At 36.8% G+C, this 19,974-nt stretch overlaps 1 protein-coding gene and 1 non-coding gene across 3 annotated transcripts in view; one reads left to right on the top strand and one right to left on the bottom strand.

Annotated features, from left to right (window-relative positions):
• Window positions 1-19,974, bottom strand: part of SPAG16 (sperm associated antigen 16) — a 1,112,034-nt gene that overhangs the window by 635,618 nt on the left and 456,442 nt on the right. The gene's annotated exons all lie outside the window — the stretch shown is intronic.
• Window positions 18,114-18,243, top strand: LOC129538768 (small nucleolar RNA SNORA11). Its single transcript, XR_008682309.1, has one exon. It is a non-coding gene; the product is annotated as a small nucleolar RNA SNORA11 (small nucleolar RNA).

Consider the following 19,974-nt stretch of genomic DNA (forward strand, 5'->3'; position numbering starts at 1 on the left):
CAGCAATAGCTATTACAGCAAGACACACAAAGCTAGAGAATTTGATTAATACAATTCACATACTTTGCATATTAGAAACAGGTCTGGTGGATATCTCCTTGTTTGAAAATAAATAGAAAACACCAGCTGCAATAAGATCAGCAATAGCTGACAAGAAGGAAACAGATCATCTGAGGTGAAGAAGGCCATCTCTGGGTGACAGAACATGTTAGAGAAATTAAAGTTTAGAATATTAAAAATATTAAAGATGTGGTTTTCAGGAAGACTGACTAAAATGTTGTGGAGAGAGAATACATCAAGATAAATATGCAGGGGGCAGCATAATCATTTAAGAATGAAATTCAGAGAGGACTTAAATAAAAAAGGATTATATTAAAAAAAAAAAAGATAAAGCTTCCCCAATGACTTACAGGTAAAGAATCTGCCTGTCAACGCAGAAGACATGGGTTCAATCTTTAGGTCAGGAATATCCCCTAGAGAAGAAAATGGCAACCTGCTTTACTATTCTTGCCTGGGAAATCTCACAGATAAGTCTGGAGGCTACAGTCCATGGGATCACCAAGAGTCAGACAGGACTTACCAACTAAAACCAAAGCCAAAACAAACAAACAAACACACAAACATACAACATTCATAGCAGATTTAAAATTTGTATTATAGACAGTTAAAAGAAAAATTTGCGCTTCAGAAGCAATTCATGCCAGTGGTTATGAATATCAGTTTTAATCAGATTATTCTAATTCTTTTCATACTTTTCATGGGGTTCTCAATGCAAAAATACTGAAGTAGATTGTCATTCTCTTCTCCAATGGACCGTAATTTGTCAGACTCTGACTAGCAGGGACATGCCAGGAGAAATATCAATAATCTCAGATATGCAAGGGCTTCCCTGGTGGCTCAGATGGCAAAGAATCTGCATGCAAAGTGGGAAACCTGGGTTCAATCCCTGGGTTGGGAAGATCCCCTGGAGGAGGGCATGGCAACTCACTCCAGTATTCTTGCCTGGAGAATCCCCATGGACAGAGGAACCTGGTGGGCTACAGTCCATGGGGTTGCATAAGAACTGAGCAACTAAGCACAGATATGCAGATTACACCACCCTAATGGCAGAAAGTGAGGAGGGACTAAAGAGGCTCTTGATGATCATAAAGAGGAGAGTGAAAAAGCTGGCTAAAAAACTCAACATTCAAAAAACAAAGTTCAAGGCATCTGGTCCCATCACTTGATTGCAAACAGATGGGGAAAAAATAGAAACAGTGATAGACTATTTTCTTGGGCTACAAAATCACTGCAGATGATGATTTTACTGCAACCGTGAAATTAAAAGATGCTTGCTCCTTGGAAGAAAAGCTATGACAAACATAGACAGCATATTAAAGAGCAGAGACATCACTTTACTGAAAAGGACCATATAGTCAAAGCTGTGGTTTTTCAAGTAGTCATGTACAGATATGAGAGCTGGACCATCAAGAAGGCTGAGCACTGAAGAATTAGTTTTCAAACTGCAGTGCTGGAGAAGCCTCTTGAGAGTCCCTTGGACTTCAAGGAGATCAAAGCAGTCAATCCTAAAGGATATCAACTCTTAATACTCATTGGAAGGACTGATGCTGAAGCTCCAAAACTTTGGTTACCTGATGCAAAGAGCCAACTCACTGCAAAGACCCTGATTCTGGGAAAGATTGAAGGCAGGAGGAGAATATGATAGAGGATGGTGGATGGCATCATTAACTCAGTGGACATGAGTTTGAGCAAGCTCCAAGACATAGTGAAGGTCAGAGAACCCTGGAGTGCTACAGTCCATAGGGTTGCAAAGAGCTGGACATGACTGAGCAACTGAACAACAGTTCTACTTCTTACCAGTTATGTGATTATTGGACAAATTACAAAAACTATTTATGTCTCTGTTCCTCTATAAAATGGAGAAATAATATAAGTAACTTTAATATAGAATTATCAGGAGGATTAAGTGAATTAATACTTGCAAAATTTTTAAACAATCAATGTTAGCTATTGTTAATAACACCAAATCAGCAGTATGGCATGTAGCATGCATAAACTCTCCTAGAACACAGAGAAACTTCAAGGAGATGGCAGAAGTTGAGGGTGGGGGGAGTTACATACTTAAGTGCTATAAGTTCCTTAAAAGGAAGTTATATACTTGAAGTTAAATGGAAATCAAAGACACAAATTAAGAAAAAATTCTAGCTAAAAACAAGCAGGCAAACCAACAAATATAAAACAAAATGAAAACAGCTAGCCACAACAACAAAAATTTGTGAATACTGGCTAACGGGATTTATCTATTCTATGCAAATATAACTAAGGTATACACTGAAAATATTTTTTTAAATGAAACAATGCAAAACTAAACCAAAAACCTTGACATTTTGGCAAGGAAAAATATCAGTTTCAGTCAAAGACAAAAAGTCATGCTTCACTTTTGAGTAAGTTAGAAGAAAATGAAGAAACAACTGAAGAATTTTGAGAGGAAAGAATTACAAATCAGACTATCATTAAAAAGAAATTATCATTCACATAGAAAGATCAGAAAAAGCCAATCTAAACTACTCAACATTTCAAAAAATATAAGTACTTAAGAATACAGTACTTATAAGTATCCTAAAAAAGATATGCTTAAGAATAATTGGCAGTCAACAATATATGAATCAAGATTAAGAACTCAGGTTTAGGAAATTTGAAGGCAGTGAGCCTTGAAGGAAGGAAAACAGATTATAGTGAGTATTGAATAAAATCAAATATAAAATAAAGTCAAATAATTTTTATAAAGGATAGATGCAAAATGTAGCAGAAAAATTAAATATAATCTCCGAAAATAAGCCCACATGTTTTAAAATAAGCAATAATTTAGTGATAAAAAAGCAATGTACTAATAACGATTTAAGACAAACGCCTTTTTACAATGAAAAAATAAAATTTAAAATTTATATTATTTTATTTCTTGAAACAATATAGGTAAAAGAATGTTTTACAAATGTCAAAGTAACCCCAGTAGAATCGAAAAACTATAAGCTTCCCAATTTTCTGGAGAATAAGAAAGGCCAAGAAAGACTTCATAAAGCAGAGTTAGAAAATAAAGTCAAAAGTTTTGCATGAATGAATAAAACTGAAGAACATATGACAGAAGAATGACTGCAAGATTTAATAAACTTGTGGAATTTAAATAGCCTATTTAAAAACTATATTTTACAGACTGGATTAAAGAAAGAAGACGCACCAGAAAATTTATCAGTGTTCTATTTACAAGGAACACAATACAGAATGTTAAGGGAAAAAAAAAGATGGCTAAATATTTATCAGAATTCAAAACAGAATTTCTTGTATTTGTTTACTTCCCTATTACCAGATCTTTGCATAGTGGGACAAACTTAGGACACATTTAATAATTATTTACATATGAAATACAAACAAAAACATTACACATACGAATAATGAACTAAACAAAATAAGATTGGTAGTATTCATTTTACACAAGCAGCAATTACATCAAGAAAATAGAATTGATAACACAGGTCATTTAACACTGATGAAAGATATAGGCCATAATGATTATTTAATGTCATAAACCTATATACATTTCATGGGATATCATCAAAATGCATATATAGCAAATATTCATATTAGGAGTCTTTATTATACCTCTCTCAGCAATTAACAGACTACATACACAAAATATAAATATAATATAATCCAAATAATATAATGTTCTCAAAAATTTTCTCATGCTTCATAGTCAGTAAACTAAGATTACACTTTTCTTCAAGTGTCTATGGAAACTGAAATTAGGACTTTTCAAGCATTCATTCTTATGAGAGCGGCTAACAAATCACCTAGGTGTTACTTCACATCTCTGGGCCCATCATCAAAGAAGATTGTAAACTCTGATAGAATAAGAGTCTCGCAAAAAAATATGTTACCAAAATTCAACAAAGAAGCAGGAACATAAATAGATCAATTTCTAGCTTCAAAATTAGTCTCTTATAAAGGCTTGTTTTTTCTTTTACAAACTTAATTGAACATCTCTGCTACTAAGTATCTGAGAATACAAGAACAGTAGTCCCCATAAACCTTCTTAGAAGAAAACAGACATTTAAAAAACAAACTAATAAATCTATAATAAAATGTTGACTAGTGATTAGTTCCATATTAGGGCTTAAAAACAAACATAATTTTATCAGTAAGATTTTTCAAACTTCCAAATGTTTTCTACATTATATACTGAATCAGTTCAGCTCAGTTCAGTCGCTCAGTCGTGTCTGACTCTTTGCGACCGCATGAATAACAGCACGCCAGGCCTCCCTGTCCAACATCAACTCCCGGAGTTCACTCAAACTCATGTCCACAGAGTCAGTGATGCCATCCAGCCATCTCATTCTCTGCCGTCCCCTTCTCCTCCCACCCCCAATCCTTCCCAGCATCAGAGTCTTTTCTAGTGAGTCAACCCGTCGCATGAGGTGGCAAAGTATTGGAGTTTCAGCTTTAGCATCAGTCCTTCCAATGAACACCCAGGACTGATCTCCTCTAGAATGGACTGGTTGGATCTCCTTGAAGTCCAAGGGACTCTCAAGAGTCTTCTCCAGCACCACAGTTCAAAAGCATTAATTCTTCGGCGATCAGCTTTCTTCACAGTCCAACTCTTACATCCATACATGACCACGGGAAAAACCATAGCCTTGACTAGATGGACTTTTGTTGGCAAAGTAATGTCTCTGTTTTTTAATATGTTGTCTAGGTTGGTCATAACTTCCTTCCATGGAGTAAATGTTTTTTTAATTTCATGGCTGCAATCAGCATCTGCAGTGATTTTGGAGCCCAAAAAATAAAGTCTGACACTGTTTCCACTGTTTCCCCATCCATTTCCCATGAAGTGATGGGACCAGATGCCATGATCTTCGTTTTCTGAATGTTGAGCTTCAAGCCAACCTTTTCACTCTCCTCTTTCACTTTCATCAAGAGGCTTTTGAGTTCCTCTTCACTTTCTGCCATAAGGGTGGTGTCATCTGCATATCTGAGGTTATTGATATTTCTCCCAGCAATCTTGATTCCAGCTTGTGCTTCTTCCAGCCCAGCGTTCCTCATGATGTACTCTGCATATAAGTTAAATAAGCAGGGTGACAATATACAACCTTGACGTACTCGATAGCCTTGTCCAAAAAATAGAAATGCAAAACCACCTGACTTGGATACAACCATTAGACTTGGATGTTCAGATACCTACTGTAGGGCCTGCTTTAATAGAGGATCACGTACAAGGCAATATTATTTCAATGTCTGCAAACATCTTAAAACTCAATTTCATAAAGAAATTTACCACACTCATTTTTAAAAAATCCCGGAAACATAAAATATAACCAATAATTTTTAAGAGGATAATTACACAGAAGTATAACTGTACACATTCATTCATTCACATATGCTCATTTATACATGCCTCCATATGACATCTGGAATATTTCTGGCTGCATGTATGTCAACATCATTGTATATGACTAACATCTTTACTATATATTCCATTCCTTAAATTTTTCCTGTTTTTTGTAAAAATAAACTTTAACTATGGAAGCCAATTTATAATATATGCATGTTATAATATATCTATGTGTGTATATGTACATATATAGAGAGAGAAATACAGAGACTATGTTAAGGTATTAAGTTGACATTTTTGAGTAAAAGATTGGCTCAGAGGGTAAAGCGTCTGCCTGCAATGCAGGAGACCCTGGTTTGATCCCTGTGTCAGGAAGATCCGCTGGAGAAGGAAATGGCAACCCACTCCAGTACTCTTGCCTGGAAAATCCCATGGATGAAGAAGCCTGATAGGCTACAGTCTATGGTCTCACAAAGAGTTGGACACGACTGAGCAACTTCACTTTCTTTCTTATAAAAATTATTTCATAAGTTATTTTTGGAGAATTATGGAGGCATGGTGTATTTTTACCTATTAAATATACAAACTTTTTTTTCTAATTTTTAAGTTTGCCTTTTTTGAATATCTTTCACCCAAGACCCAGGCAAATTTCCCTAATGGGAGTCAATCCTTGCAGGTCACTGTTTGACTCCTGATTCTTCTTGGCACACAAATTAGCCCCTCAACACATTTCTAGAGCATTTATTGCAGTACTGTTGGACGTAGCAAGTGAAACACTGACAACTGCCTTCAATACAAGGTCACTGATAATATTTTCTGAGTGATGAAATATAAAAATATGCAGATTTTTAATCTGAATCATTTTCAGCATTCATTGTCAAAGTAAAGTGGCTCTGGAGGTCTTACTAATATATCTTACTAACTATGTACCTAAGAGAAGTGTGTGAGTACTATCTTTCCATTACAAAAAGATATAAAATAATGTGTTCTGGATATTGGCATAAATGTTTCCTAGATGCCAAGCAGACAGTAGCATTAATCATTTGTCATAATTTATCAATTTTAATACTAATTAATTACAACTTAATACAAATGTCATACTTAGAAAAATAAATCCCATTTGAGAAAACCTATGTTTTTGGGAAAACAGACTCTGGAGAAGCCATTTTAGTTTTGTTATAACTATTGTTTATGGAATATGCTTTCTGATATTTTAGCTTCTAGCCAATCTGCATCTTTACATCTTAAAGTGATGTCTAGTAGGCAGAAAATGAATGAGTAGGTTTTTCAAAAAGAATATCATCTGATAACTGACATCTTAGGTAAGTTATATTGAATGTATTAAGTGATACAATTGGGTTTAACCTACTATCCTACTATTTTTCATTTGTCCTGTTCATTCTTTGTTGCTTTGTTTCTCTTTTCCATTCTCCCTCTAGGCTTTTTTTTTGAGATGTAGTTGATATACAATATTATGCAATTTTAAAGTATGCAATCTATTGATTTGATATATTTATAAATTGTATTGTGTTTACTGCTATAGTGTTAACACCTTCATCAAGATATTAGTTTGATTTTTTAAATTCCACTTCATCTTCACTATTGACTCAGCCATACCATTTCATCTCCATTAGTTCTTCCTACAGTGATTAGAGTACAAATCTAATCTATATGTTCTGATATAACTTCATGTTTACAGTAAAAAAACCTAACAACCAGACATCTACATCCCTCATTCCCATCCCTTGTACTAATTTTGGTAACATTTTATATTATAAACTTTAAATAAAGTGTTACTATTTTTTGCTTTAAGTGTAAATAATATTCTAAGTATATTAAAATGAGAAAATGGTATTTATATTTACCATATCTGCTCCCCTTCATTGCTTTGTGTCTAGATACACATTTCCAGTATCATTTTACTTCTTCCTAAAGAAGCTTATTTTACATTACTTATAGTATAGGTCTGGTGAAATCAAATATTTTTTTCTGAAAAAGTCTCTTTTACATCTTTATTTATAAAACATTATTTGCTAAGTAAAGAAATCTGGGTTAGTAGGGTTATTTATTTATGTATTTTGTTTTTGCTTTCTCTTGATATTTTAAAGATGTTTCCCATTGTCCTTTGATGTTCTCCATTTTTGACGTCCACTATCATTTGTGTAATGCATTCCTTCTCTTTGGCCAAATGTCATATTAGTCCCTGTTCTAGTTTCTCTTCCTAGTACTCCAATAGCTTATATGTTAGGGTACTTAATATCACCTCCTGGCTTTTGGATATTACATTTCTTTTTTGTATTTCATCCCTTTTTTTCTTTTATCAGTTTGGATAATTTCTACTGACCTATATTTAAGATCACCAAAGCTTTCTTCTTGTGTCTAGTCTGCTGACAAACCCATAAAAAGAGCTCTTTGTCTTAGACATCATGCTTTTTATACCCAGCATTTTCAACTGAATTTTTTTTTAAAGATTTCTTTCTCTCTACTAAAATTCCCCCATCTTTTCAGTGAATAATTTCCACATTTTACAGTATGTCCTTTAACATAACAATCAACACAATCGACTTTAAAGTACCTGTCTGCTGACAGTTCTATCATTTGTGCCATCTCTGCATATAAAAGTATTACTACTAGCATGGGAAAGGAAACGGTCAACTGTCAACCACATCCAGGAGAGGCCCAGGCAGGATAAACCCAATGAAGAACACACCAACACACATAATCAAACTGACAGAAATTAAAGACAAATATAAAATATTAAAAATAACGAGGGAAAAATGACAAAGAACACACAAGGAAACTCCCATAAGGTTATCAGCTGATTTCTCAACAGAAACTTTACAAGCCAAAAAGGAATGGCATGATATATTTAGTGATGAAAGAGAAGAACCTATAATCGAGAATATCATCAAGACTCTCATTCACATTTGACAGAGAAATCAAAAGTTTTACATACAAGCAAAAGTTAAGAGAATTCAGTACCACCAAAGCAGTTTTACAAAAAATGCTAAAGGAATTTCTCTAAGCAGGAAACACAAGAGAAGGAAAAGATCTACACAAAATAAACCTAAAACAATTAAGAAAATGGTAATAGGATGATTTGTTGTGTAGTGGCTAAGTTGTGCTGACTCTTTTGTGATGCCCTGAACTGCATACATATCAATAATTACCTTAAATGTAAATGGATTAAATGCACAAACCAAAAGACACAGACTGGATGGACAGATAAAAACAAGTGCGTGCATACACTTCCACTTACCGGATCACTTAACTCCCCAAGTTGTATGTAATTATTTCATATTGTTATGTTAATCATGCTTCCATTATTGCTTGCAACTGTAATGATCTTTTCTTTTTGTCTATTGATTATGAGAGCTGATAAATGTCTTCTATTATAGAGATTTGTGCTTAATACAATAATTGTATCATGATTGGTCAACTGAAAATAATGGAATTCTATATAATTCTATCGGAGAAGGCAATGGCAAGCCACTCCAGTACTCTTGCCTAGAAAATCCCATGGACGGAGGAGCCTGGTAGGCTGCAGTCCATGGGGTCGCTAAGGGTCGGACACAACTGAGTGACTTCACTTTTAATTCTATATCACTAAAACTACCATTTAATAGAAAAACTTGTAATCATTTTTTAAAATCCAAATGCATATCAAAATTATCTTGGAATGATCTGGAAAAAAAAAACAAATGCCCAAGTATTGTTTTTTTTGTTGCTTTTTTTCCTTCCAAAGCTCCAGATGTGTTTCTAATGAACAGCCACATCTAAAAACAACTGGACTATGTGATCATCTTGTACTTTTATATAGTTTAACATTTTTCTATTTCATATTACATACTCCATTTCATTTAGCTTGTTTTCCAATTTCTCTTTTTTTAGAAATGCTCTTTCTCAAGTCTACCAAGCATAGTAGAAAAGCTTTTGTAAATATATATATATAGATATAAGCAGTATGTATATTTTAGAAAACTTATGAATTTTTGCCTAGGTAAAAAATGTATGACATTTTTATTCTACTTGTTTGACTTAGTATGAATAGAAAGCTATATTTCTAATTTATAATCACTTAAATTTTTTATATAGCTCCATGTATTTTGGCATCTACTATTAAGTGCTAAAAGTCTAGAAAGTTTATTATCTTAGTGATTAAAAAAAAATGAAGCTGAAACTTCTAATCCAATTCTGAGAATATAATGAAATATTATGTTGTTTAAAAAGACAGGAAATTAACAGGTGATACAGTAATATTAACTAAAGTACAGATTTTGTTCAAATCTCACAAAATTTTATGTTAGTGTCCATTATTTGTTTTCATACCTTATTCAAAGCTCCACATTGTATTTAATTGCACTGAGCAGCTTTAGTTACATGCAACGAATTCTGAGAAGTTCTCTTTTCATTTTTATTCTATTATAAATACTTTCTAGTTTTCCTTGTTTTGGCTTTTTACATATAGTGATTATTTAAAAGTGAACATTTAACTTCCAAATATATGAGATATTTAAAAATATCTTTGATATTAATGTCTCATTTTGATATTAATTTCTTGTTTAAATGCTTTCTTCTCTGCAATCACCCTCTGTAATTTTCCAATCTTCTAACATTATTGAGGCTTTCAATGGCTAATTTTGCTAAGTCAAAGATCTCTCTTGGTAAATGTGACACTGCACTTGAAGATATAAGGTTATTTTCAAATATCTTTTGATATTGATCTCTACCATAATTCCACAGTAATAAAAGAACAGACTCTGAATGATTTCAATACCTTTAGACCATGAAATTTCTGCACCTGGTCTTTTGTCTCTGGATATGTTCCAGGGTCTCCTAGTTTATAGCCTATGGGAACTTGAATAGAATTTGTATCCTAATGTTGTGTGAAAATTGCATAAATCTTATTTATGTCAAATTGGTTCATAATGCTTTTCAGGTCAACTATATTCTTCTACTTCTCTGCACATTCATTCTATTAATTTCTGAGAGCTTGATATAGAAACTCCAACTAAAAATCTTAATTTACTTACTTAAAGTGAACAATTTTAATACATAGTGGAACTACATGTAACTTTGTTTTGTATTTTCCAAATCTCCTGTAAATGTATTATCACATTTTCATAATCTAAAAAATAAAAAAGATAAAAAAGTATTACTACTTTATCTTTTTATAAGGGTTTTTTTTGGCTTTGTGTGTGTGTGTGTTTTGTAATATTTGAAGGCACGTAGGTTACTGCAAATAGAGCCTGACATAAACAGTATTTACACACAGAGATGGACGCAGTTCTTCATTCAGGTCCTTAATGTTAGTCTAATGTGTAAGTTTTGTTGCTGTAGTTAACCTTCACTTCATCACAGAGATTTTAATTCCTCCAGTGGGGTATTGCTGCTTCCTGTATTTATTGGGAGGTCTGATATACCCAAGAGTGTTTCCCAGTATTTCTGCTTCACTGTCTGCCACACAGAAGGAGATTCTCTCCATGGTCTTGTTCCACCTTCGGCAGTAGACTATTGTATGCTGCATGTTACTTGGTCCAAAGCTCATAACATTCCTGGTCCAGCTTCAATCTTAGGCATGCCTGTACATCTACGCTTCAGGGTTTGGCTTTCTCAGAACTTCTGCCCCTCCACTTGACAGCAGCTAAATTATGTTCTGTATCTTTGAGGACTATCAGATAAGCAAGCTTCCTGCACTTCTCCAGTGGCACAAACCACTGCCTTTTATCAGCACAAGAATCGGGAACTGAACTCATTTCTCATTCCTCTCTCAGGGTAAATAACTCACTTTGATCTGTCCCCCATTTACAGCCGACCTTTACTTATGAAAGTATTCCCTAGTGGCTCGGATGGTAAAGAATCCCTGGGTCAGGAAGATCCCCTGGATAAGGAAATGGCTACTCACTCCAGTATTCTTGCCTGGTGAATTCCATGGACAGAGGAGCCTGGTGGGCTACAGTCTGTGCGGTCACCAAGAGTCAGACATGACTGAATGACTAATGCAATTTTCACTTAGTTTTGCCTATGAAAAGGGGACAGGTGGGTTGCCTACCATTCCTCCAGCAGCAGATGGCTTTTGCTGCAATGAGATTTAAGTGTGGAAAGCAGATGGGGATTTTTGTCTATGCACTGTTGAAGACAGTTCTCTCAGATGTCCTGCCTGGCCCAAATCTTTCTGGTGAGCACAGGATAGAGATCTATGGAAAAGATTGGTTGTTTCACCTTGGATATGGGACTTCTAGGGATTCTAGTCTGCATTACTAGCCGACATTTGACCTTTAAGAACTCATTGAAGTTTCCGTTCCTTACTTCTTCCCCACTTGTGCAGTTTTCATATTTTTGTTCCTTGCTCTGCTAAAGGTGGTATCATTTGTGTGCCTTGTCTCTTTGAAGGTTCTGTCACCTTTTGGAATTTAGTTCACCTGGTTTCCTGTAACATTTGTTCTCTCATGGGCATACAAAATGCTATGATTTTGTAGTTTATCTGGCTTGTTCTTATTGTTAGTGACTTTGTCATAGTTTTTCTCATGTTATTGGAAGGACTGATGCTAAAACTGAAACTCCAGTACTTTGGCCACCTCATGCGACGAGTTGACTCACTGTAAAAGACTCTGATGCTGGGAGGGATTAGGGGCGGGAGGAGAAGGGGACGACAGAAAATGAGATGGCTGGATGGCATCACCAACTCGATGGACATGAGTTTGAGTGAACTCCGGGAGTTGCTGATGGACAGGGAGGCCTGGCGTGCTGTGATTCATGGGGTCGTGAAGAGTCGGACATGACTGAGCGACTGAACTGAACTGAACAGAACTGAAGGTAAAGCAGAACTTCTGAAAAAATGTTTAAGTCATAAAAGAGAGTCAATTTTATAACCTCTTACAGTTTTTAATTTTAATTTTTTTGCTTATCAAATGAGAAACTGTAGATTGATAGTTCCTCAATCTTAAAAATCCTATTCTGTTTTTATAAACATGTACAACTCATAAACTTTCATATTATGTTATCTGAAATTTTTAAAATGTTAATAACATAAGAAACAGTGTGTCAAGACAAGGAGACAAAACAGGTTTTGTTTTTAAATACTCATCCCAGTTTCCTAAAGGTGAGATAGCTTTTCCCTTGTTACATGAATTAAAGGGCAATGCAATAATAACTGCTATATTAATAAATTAATTAATCAATAAAATGTTCTCTATTAGGTTAAGCAGCATTAAAATATTTGGATACCAAATATTACAGATGTTGCTGCTGCTGCTGCTAAGTCGCTTCAGTCGTGTCCGACTCTGTGCGACCCCATAGACAGCAGCCCACCAGGCTCCCCCATCCCTGGGATTCTCCAGGTAAAAATACTGGAGTGGGTTGCCATTCCCTTCTCCAAGGCATGAAAGTGAAAAGTGAAAGTGAAGTCGCTCAGTTGTGTCCGACTCTTCGCAACCCCATTGACTGCAGCCTATGTCCAATTACAGATGTTAGGAGAGATAAAACTTTTAGTATATTCTGAGGTAAAAATGTGGTTCTTTTTTCCCCAGAACCAATTCTCTGTAATCCTCTTCACCTTCTTTCCCAAAATAAGTACACTCCTGCTCCTAGGTAATTACTGTACAACAGTTGAAAGAATCACATTTCTCTTAAATTCAATTCTAATTACTTTTTAAAATATGTTCTGGTTGTAACAATGTACTAGGTTTCCTGTTCTTTGTCCATTACCCAGAGCTGAGTCTCTTAGCCCCCAGCTTCAGTCTTGGTTCTGCTATCAGGTCAGAGACAAATATCTTAGCCCAGCCCTGGCTTCATTTGCACAGGCAATTGAGCACACATCACTCTTACCACTTTGCTCTGCTCCTAAGTCCCAGTTCTAGCAAATGGGTATTTCTCAAGTGATTGCACACTTGGTCCTGTCTCTTGGCCTTTCTCTTCTTTGTGACTCACTTTAAACAAGTATCAAGGACCCCAGTTCTTCTCATTGTGTGACTCTGAACCTCCCCGTTCTTTGTCCCTATCTCAGCTTCACTGTGCTGCTGATTCCTGCTATTATACCCACTCCTTAGCTTTTGTTGAATTGCCCCTAACCCTGAAATCATGATTATGTATTTTCTCTTTCTATATTCTTTCTACTTGCCTGAACTTCTTCAAGGAGCCTGCAGCAGTCAACCCATGCTGTCCAGCCACCTCCATACAGTTTCCAGGATGGGCCCGTCCCTACTCCCTAGGGAGGTCAAGTAGAGAGGTCACTGACTTTTCCCAGTGACCTACCATGCTAAAGCCATTCATGAGCAATTTTACTGATAGTTACAGCTCATTTTTATGTTAGGATTATAGGCATCATAAACTCAATGGACATGAGTTTGAGCAAACTCCAGGAGATAGTGAAGGACAAGAAAGTCTAGAGTACTGTAGTCCATGGGGTCACAAAGAGTCGGACACGACTTGGTGACTAAACAACAGAAACAAAATAAGAAACATTTTATCTATCTATCTATCATCAGTATAAAGTCATCTCAGGCCTCAATCACCTGCCTGACTAAATGCCATAACTTGGGAGACTTCATTTTCTTCTCAGAAGTCAGGGGGCACATCTGCCTTTTGTTCTTTTTCTAGCTGCATTTTTACATTTTTCATCTCATCTCCTTTCTTTTCAGGAGTGAAGTGTGCTGGGGTATAGAAGAAAGGATGGGAAGGAATGAAGAAGAGAAACCAAAGAGGAAAACTGCCAGCTGGTCATCAAGTGAGAGCACTGGTCCTCCTCACTGCGCTGAGAGCCTACCGCTCTTGTGCTGTCATGACCATCCATGCAGAAGCACACATGCATACACAGGCACAGGGTATTTAAGAGTTTGATAAGGATGTAAACTGGAGGGAAATAGAAAGGGAAGCAAACCCTCATCATGCCCTGGTTTGTCTGTCACAGCTAACAGTACTGTATGCTTATTGTGGAGCCTAATTGCTGGCTTTTTAGAAAACATGTACCTTAATTATAGTCATTAGTAAATAAAAAAGATTTTGTATTCCCAAGAGGTATATTGAGTGACAAGCCCTAATGTTTACACTATTAATCCAGGAAAGAAGTCTTTGCTTAAAAATAAGCAGAAAAGTGTAAAAATTAAATAATAATACATTTGAATTCTTCTTAAAGGTATATGCATTAACTATTGCTTCCTTTTCATAGCTAGTAAAAGTCGGTATGAAAACAAGATTTCCAGAATGGCCTAGGTTTATCACTAATTCTCTCTTGTTCTCCACATTATACATAAGCCAGGACCAAAAGGAGGGCCAAACGCGACACCACAATCCTCACAGCAGTCCTTACTCATCACTGGGCTCAGTCACTAAGTCATGTTCAACTCCTTGAGACCCCACAGGCTGTAGCCCAACAGGCTCCTCTGTCCATGGCATTTCCCAGCAAGAATACTGGAGTGGGTTTCCACTTCCTTCTCCAAGGGATCTTCCTGACCTAGGATCAAACAGTCTCCTGCCTCTCCTGTGTTGGCCTGTGAATTCTTTACCACCGAGCCACCTGGGAAGCCTACAGGACCCTGCTCACTGTTCCAGAACAGAAATGTGCTTCTGAACAATAAGACACTGACAGCAACTTTGACGTATCAGCACCTTCACATTCCTACTAACAGTTGACCAGATATTATCTGGGACTCTCAACCAGTTCCACAATCAAAACATCTGAAGCCAATATCTGAATACCTGAAGCTGAAACCCTGTGGGGCTTCTGGACACAACAGCCTTTCTGTATCTCCCATTTCTTTGATTACAGGATATAGGCTTCTTTTAGCCTCCAAGATCTTCCTTGAGAACCAAGAAGCAGGTTCAAACAGTTGCCAATTAGGGAAGGGCTGGGATGCTGAAAGACAAGGGAGGAACAGTCAAAAGAAACAAAAATGCAGCCTTGGGGCAGGTTCTGGCTCCCCCTAAGTTCAGTTCAGTTCAGTCACTCAGTCATGTCAGACTCTTTGCAACCTCATGAACGGCAGCACGCCAGGCTTCCCTGTCCATCACCAATTCCTGGAGCCTACTCAAACTTATGTCCATCGAGTTGGTGATGCCATCCAACCATATCATTCTCTGGCATCCCCTTCTCCTCCTGCCTTCAATCTTTCCCAGCAACAGGGTCTTTCCAATGAGTCAGTTCTTCCAGGTGGCCAAAGGATTGGAGTTTCAACATCAGTCCTTCCAATGAATATTCAGTACTGATTTCCTTTAGGATTTCCTTAAGGACTGACACAAGTCTTCTTTAGCACCACAGTCCAAAAGCATCAATTCTTCGGCACTCTGATTTCTTTATGGTCCAACTCTCACATCCATACATGAATCCTGGAAAAACCATAGTTTTAACTAGACAGACATTTGTTGGTGAAGTAATGTCTCTGCTTTTTAATATGCTGTCTAGGTTTGTATCTTTGAGCTGTTTTGCAGATACCAAAATCCCTACCAGGTGGGAGAAGTTAACTACCTGCCCACAAGCACACAGATCCCAGACCGGTTGGAAGCAGAAGGCTGACGATGCTGACTCCCACTTACTTCACCACCAACCAGTCAGAAGAATGCTCATGAGCTGATCATGGCCTCTTTGAACTAGTACTATAAAATTCCTCACTATCCTCTCCAGTTTGGAGGGATTTAGTCCATTGTATCCCCCTTTGCCTGACAAAGCAATAAAGTTGTTCTTTTTCTACTTCACCCAAAATGCTGAGATTCACACTCTGGATTTGGCTTCAAAGCCAAGTAATATTAGTTATCCCACCATCCCAGCAACCCTCTACCACCCAACTAAAGGCAAATATTTTCCCAAACCCTCATGCTCTGATAGTCTTTGTCCCTTAATCTTCCTGCTATGCTGACTTCATTTTCTCAAACCCTTCTGATGTGTTCTCTGTATCTTCAAACTCTCTCATCAAATGGCTAACCTGAGATTTTCCTTCTTTGAAGAGGTGACATGTCCCCACACCTGTGTCATTTGGATACAGTTAGGAGATAACTATATTCTCTGGAAAACTTTCATCTTTTATATTATCTTGTCTTTTCTGAAGGCTCATGTCTGATAGGGCCTACATGGGGGCTCATTGTTAAAATGACTCATTATGTTGGCCTCACAAAGAATAAAGTCACAATGACCCTTGAAACTGACCAAATTTCCCAAATAACATTCTGTTTTCCCACTGCCACCTACCTTCTCAACGCTACGAGACCACCAGATTCCAGACCTCTGGCTATGTGACTGCAGGATTCAGCTACAAGCTAAAAATTAACCATCCCTTCAGAGAATTTTTCATTGATGGGGTATAAGAAAGACCCTGTCAGAAAAGGAGCATGCTGGTTTTTCTTAAGGGTCAATCACCCTATCATCTTCCTCTAATAAATTTCCCTTTTCTTTTCCTGACTGTGCAGCTCACTCTCTTTTTCTCCACACCTGCCTAACAATGTCATAAAGTCTTATGGATTTCCAACTAAATTCTCAAATTTTTTAATTTGCCGAAATTTGGATATCTCACATTCTTCTCATCAGAATTTTCTTTTTTTTCTAGTTTATTTATTTTAATTGGAAGCTAATTACTTTACATTATTGTATTGGTTTTTCCATACATTGATATGAATCTGCCCTGGCTGTACGTGTGTTCCCCATCTTGAACCCCCCATCCATCTCCCTCCCCATCCCATCCCTCTGGTTCATCCCAGTACACTCTTTTTATTGATTGATTGTTTCCTTATTTTAAAAAATACTATCCATTGTTCTTGGAATCGTGATGAAGAACATTAGAAAATTTCTTTCATCAAAATCTGAGAGATTACGTACATCAAAAAATTAATAACAAATTTAATAAACTGAGATGGAAGGCACAAGTTGAAGGTGAGACCTCATGGTATATATGGAAAGAGCATACCTTTAGGGTCAAAGAGTTCTTGGTTCATGCCACAGCTCCTCTGCACTAGTCATTTTTGTCCTTGAGTAAGTTACTTAGCCTAAATTGTCATACTTATCACGTGAGAATAGTCATCTTTATTTTTTTAAGTAATTAATTTATTTTTTATTGGAGGCAAATTATTTTACAATATTATATTGGTTGGTTTTGCCATATATTGACATGAATTCGCCCCGGGTTTACATAAGTTCCCCACTTCTCATCAGAATTTTCATGACTGCAGTCCTGTTTTCAGCTGGGCAAAATATTTCACACCAAGACATGTCATAGGCCACTAACTAGCCTTGCAGGGGGAATGACTCTTGGCAGTTTCCCATTCCAAGCCAGATGAAACAATAAATGTCAAATATACATTAGAGATCCATGAAAGTTGGTAGATACTTTAATATAAAAAACAATTATAAACTAAGAATCCCTACTTTAAAAAATTTATGAATTAACACATGTGTGAATTAACATGCACTGGGGTGACTGCAGTGATAAAGAACCCATCCACTTAAGGCAGGAGACTCAAGAGACAAAGGTTCAATCCCTGGGTTGGGAAGATCCCCTGGAGTAGGAAATGGCAACCCACTCCAGTGTTCTTGCCTAGAAAATCCCACAGAAGAGCCTGGTGGGCTACAGTCCATGGGGTCACAAAAAGTTAGACATGACTGAGCATGCACGCACTAGCTCAAGTTTACATTTGAGCCCTGAATATTCTAATTGGTAGATTAAATCATACCTCAGTTGTATAGCTACTTCTGCTCTATACAGAAATAAATTTTCAAAATCCTTTATTAATATCTTAGTTCTGTGGGGTGTGCTCACAGAAGGGGGACTGAAGAAATGGCTCATCTGCTTACAACACAGCTGACAGGAGTCTGGGTTCATTGTGACAAGGGGCACAAAATGTATGACCTTCCTATGAATAACTATCCAACATGTGTCCCCCTGTACCTCTACATGGCTGCTGGGCAGAACCAGTGGGACAGGACTCGATACTAGAAGAAAAACTACAGTATTCAGTGGGGAAGCTTGCCACGTAGAGTCTGTTTGGTTCTGGTGGGCCATAAGTGGTCCTATAAAGGCTTTGAACCTCTCTTTTCAAGGAGAGAGAAAAAAATTAAAAATAGATTCCAACAATACACCATTCTGGAAAAGGCAAAACTATGGAGACAGTAAAAAGATCAATGGTAGCCAGAGGTTCATGGGGAGAGGAATACAGAGTACAGAATTTTTTATGAGCAGTGAAAACATTTTGAATGACATAATGATGGATACATGTAATTATATCCATCTCGACACAGGGATTGAACCCAGGTCTCCTGCGTTGCAGGCAGATTCTTTATCATCAGAGCCATCATGGAAGGCTATATGTCATTATACTTCTGTCCAAATGCATGGAATGTACAACACTATTCACTTCATTAAAGTGGACCCTGAGATGAACTGGGCACCTTGGTGATTATAATGTGTCAATGCAGTTCATTTTTGATTTTTTAAAAAAGGTACCACTCTGCTGATAATGGCTATATATGTAACGGGAGGGGGAACATGGGGGAATTTCTATACTTTCCTATCAAATTTGTTGTATACCTAAGACTGCTTAAAAAAAAAAATGTTTCAAAAAATTAACACTTAAGGTATGTTTTTGGTGAGACTTTTGTTTCATTTTTGTATATGTTTGCACATTATATATGGCTTCCCTGGTGGCTCAGTTGGAAGAAATCTGTCTTCCAAGTAGGAGATACAGTTTCCATCCCTGGGTTGGGAAGATACCCAGGAGAAGGAAGCAGCAACCCACTATAGTATTCTTGCCTGGGGAATCCCATGGACAGGGGAGACTGGCAAGCTATATTTCTTGGGGTCGCAAAGAGTTGGACATGGCTTATCGACTAAACAACAACAATGCATTATGTATGTGTGTTTGTTGAACTGTTATGGAAAATACTTTTTTTAGATCAAAAAAGTTTACAGGTCACTGTAGTTAATTTATACTGGCTAATAAAATCACAAGCTTATCTCATAAAAATATCCTACATATGAAGGAGAATTGTGATAATACACAGCTGTACACTCTAGTGTACAGTCATCTTTTGTTTTAACTTGTGATAAAAATGTAGGTTGTGGTTTCTATTGTAGCATATATTTTTTTTACTTTTTTCGCCACAACGTAGAAGGCTATGCAGGAAAACTAATCTAGCCTCTACATAAAGTCAGTGACATCCAAAGAGGAACTGTATCAATACTAGAATAAAAGAGAATCATTTCAAGGAGGAAACTGATATGAGCCTGGAGGTCAATGAAGATAAATGGTCTAAGGTGGGTGTCTGGGAGACTTCACCACAGATATAACATTTGGAGGCAAAAGAATGAATGACCAAATATAAAGAAATGTTGAGAGAGAAAACAAATTGTTCTATGTCTCTCACATCTGCAGGTAGTGTACAGGACCAGAAGCCCATCCCACCAAAGAGACTAAACTAAAAGGGAATGTAAAAAGGGATATGGAGCAGTGTGGTATTATGCAAGGCAAGGAAACAGCATGTTTTCAGAAGGAAAGCATAGTCAGCTTCATCACTTGCTGCTGCTGCTGCTGCTAAGTCGCTTCAGTTGTGTCTGACTCTGTGCGACCCCATAGACGGCAGCCCACCAGGCTCCACCATCCCTGGGATT

The sequence above is a fragment of the Moschus berezovskii genome, chromosome 2, assembly GCF_049115385.1.
Source record: "Moschus berezovskii isolate FMDL1 chromosome 2, NW_MosBer_1.0, whole genome shotgun sequence".
In the NCBI taxonomy this organism is placed as follows: Eukaryota; Metazoa; Chordata; class Mammalia; order Artiodactyla; family Moschidae; genus Moschus; species Moschus berezovskii.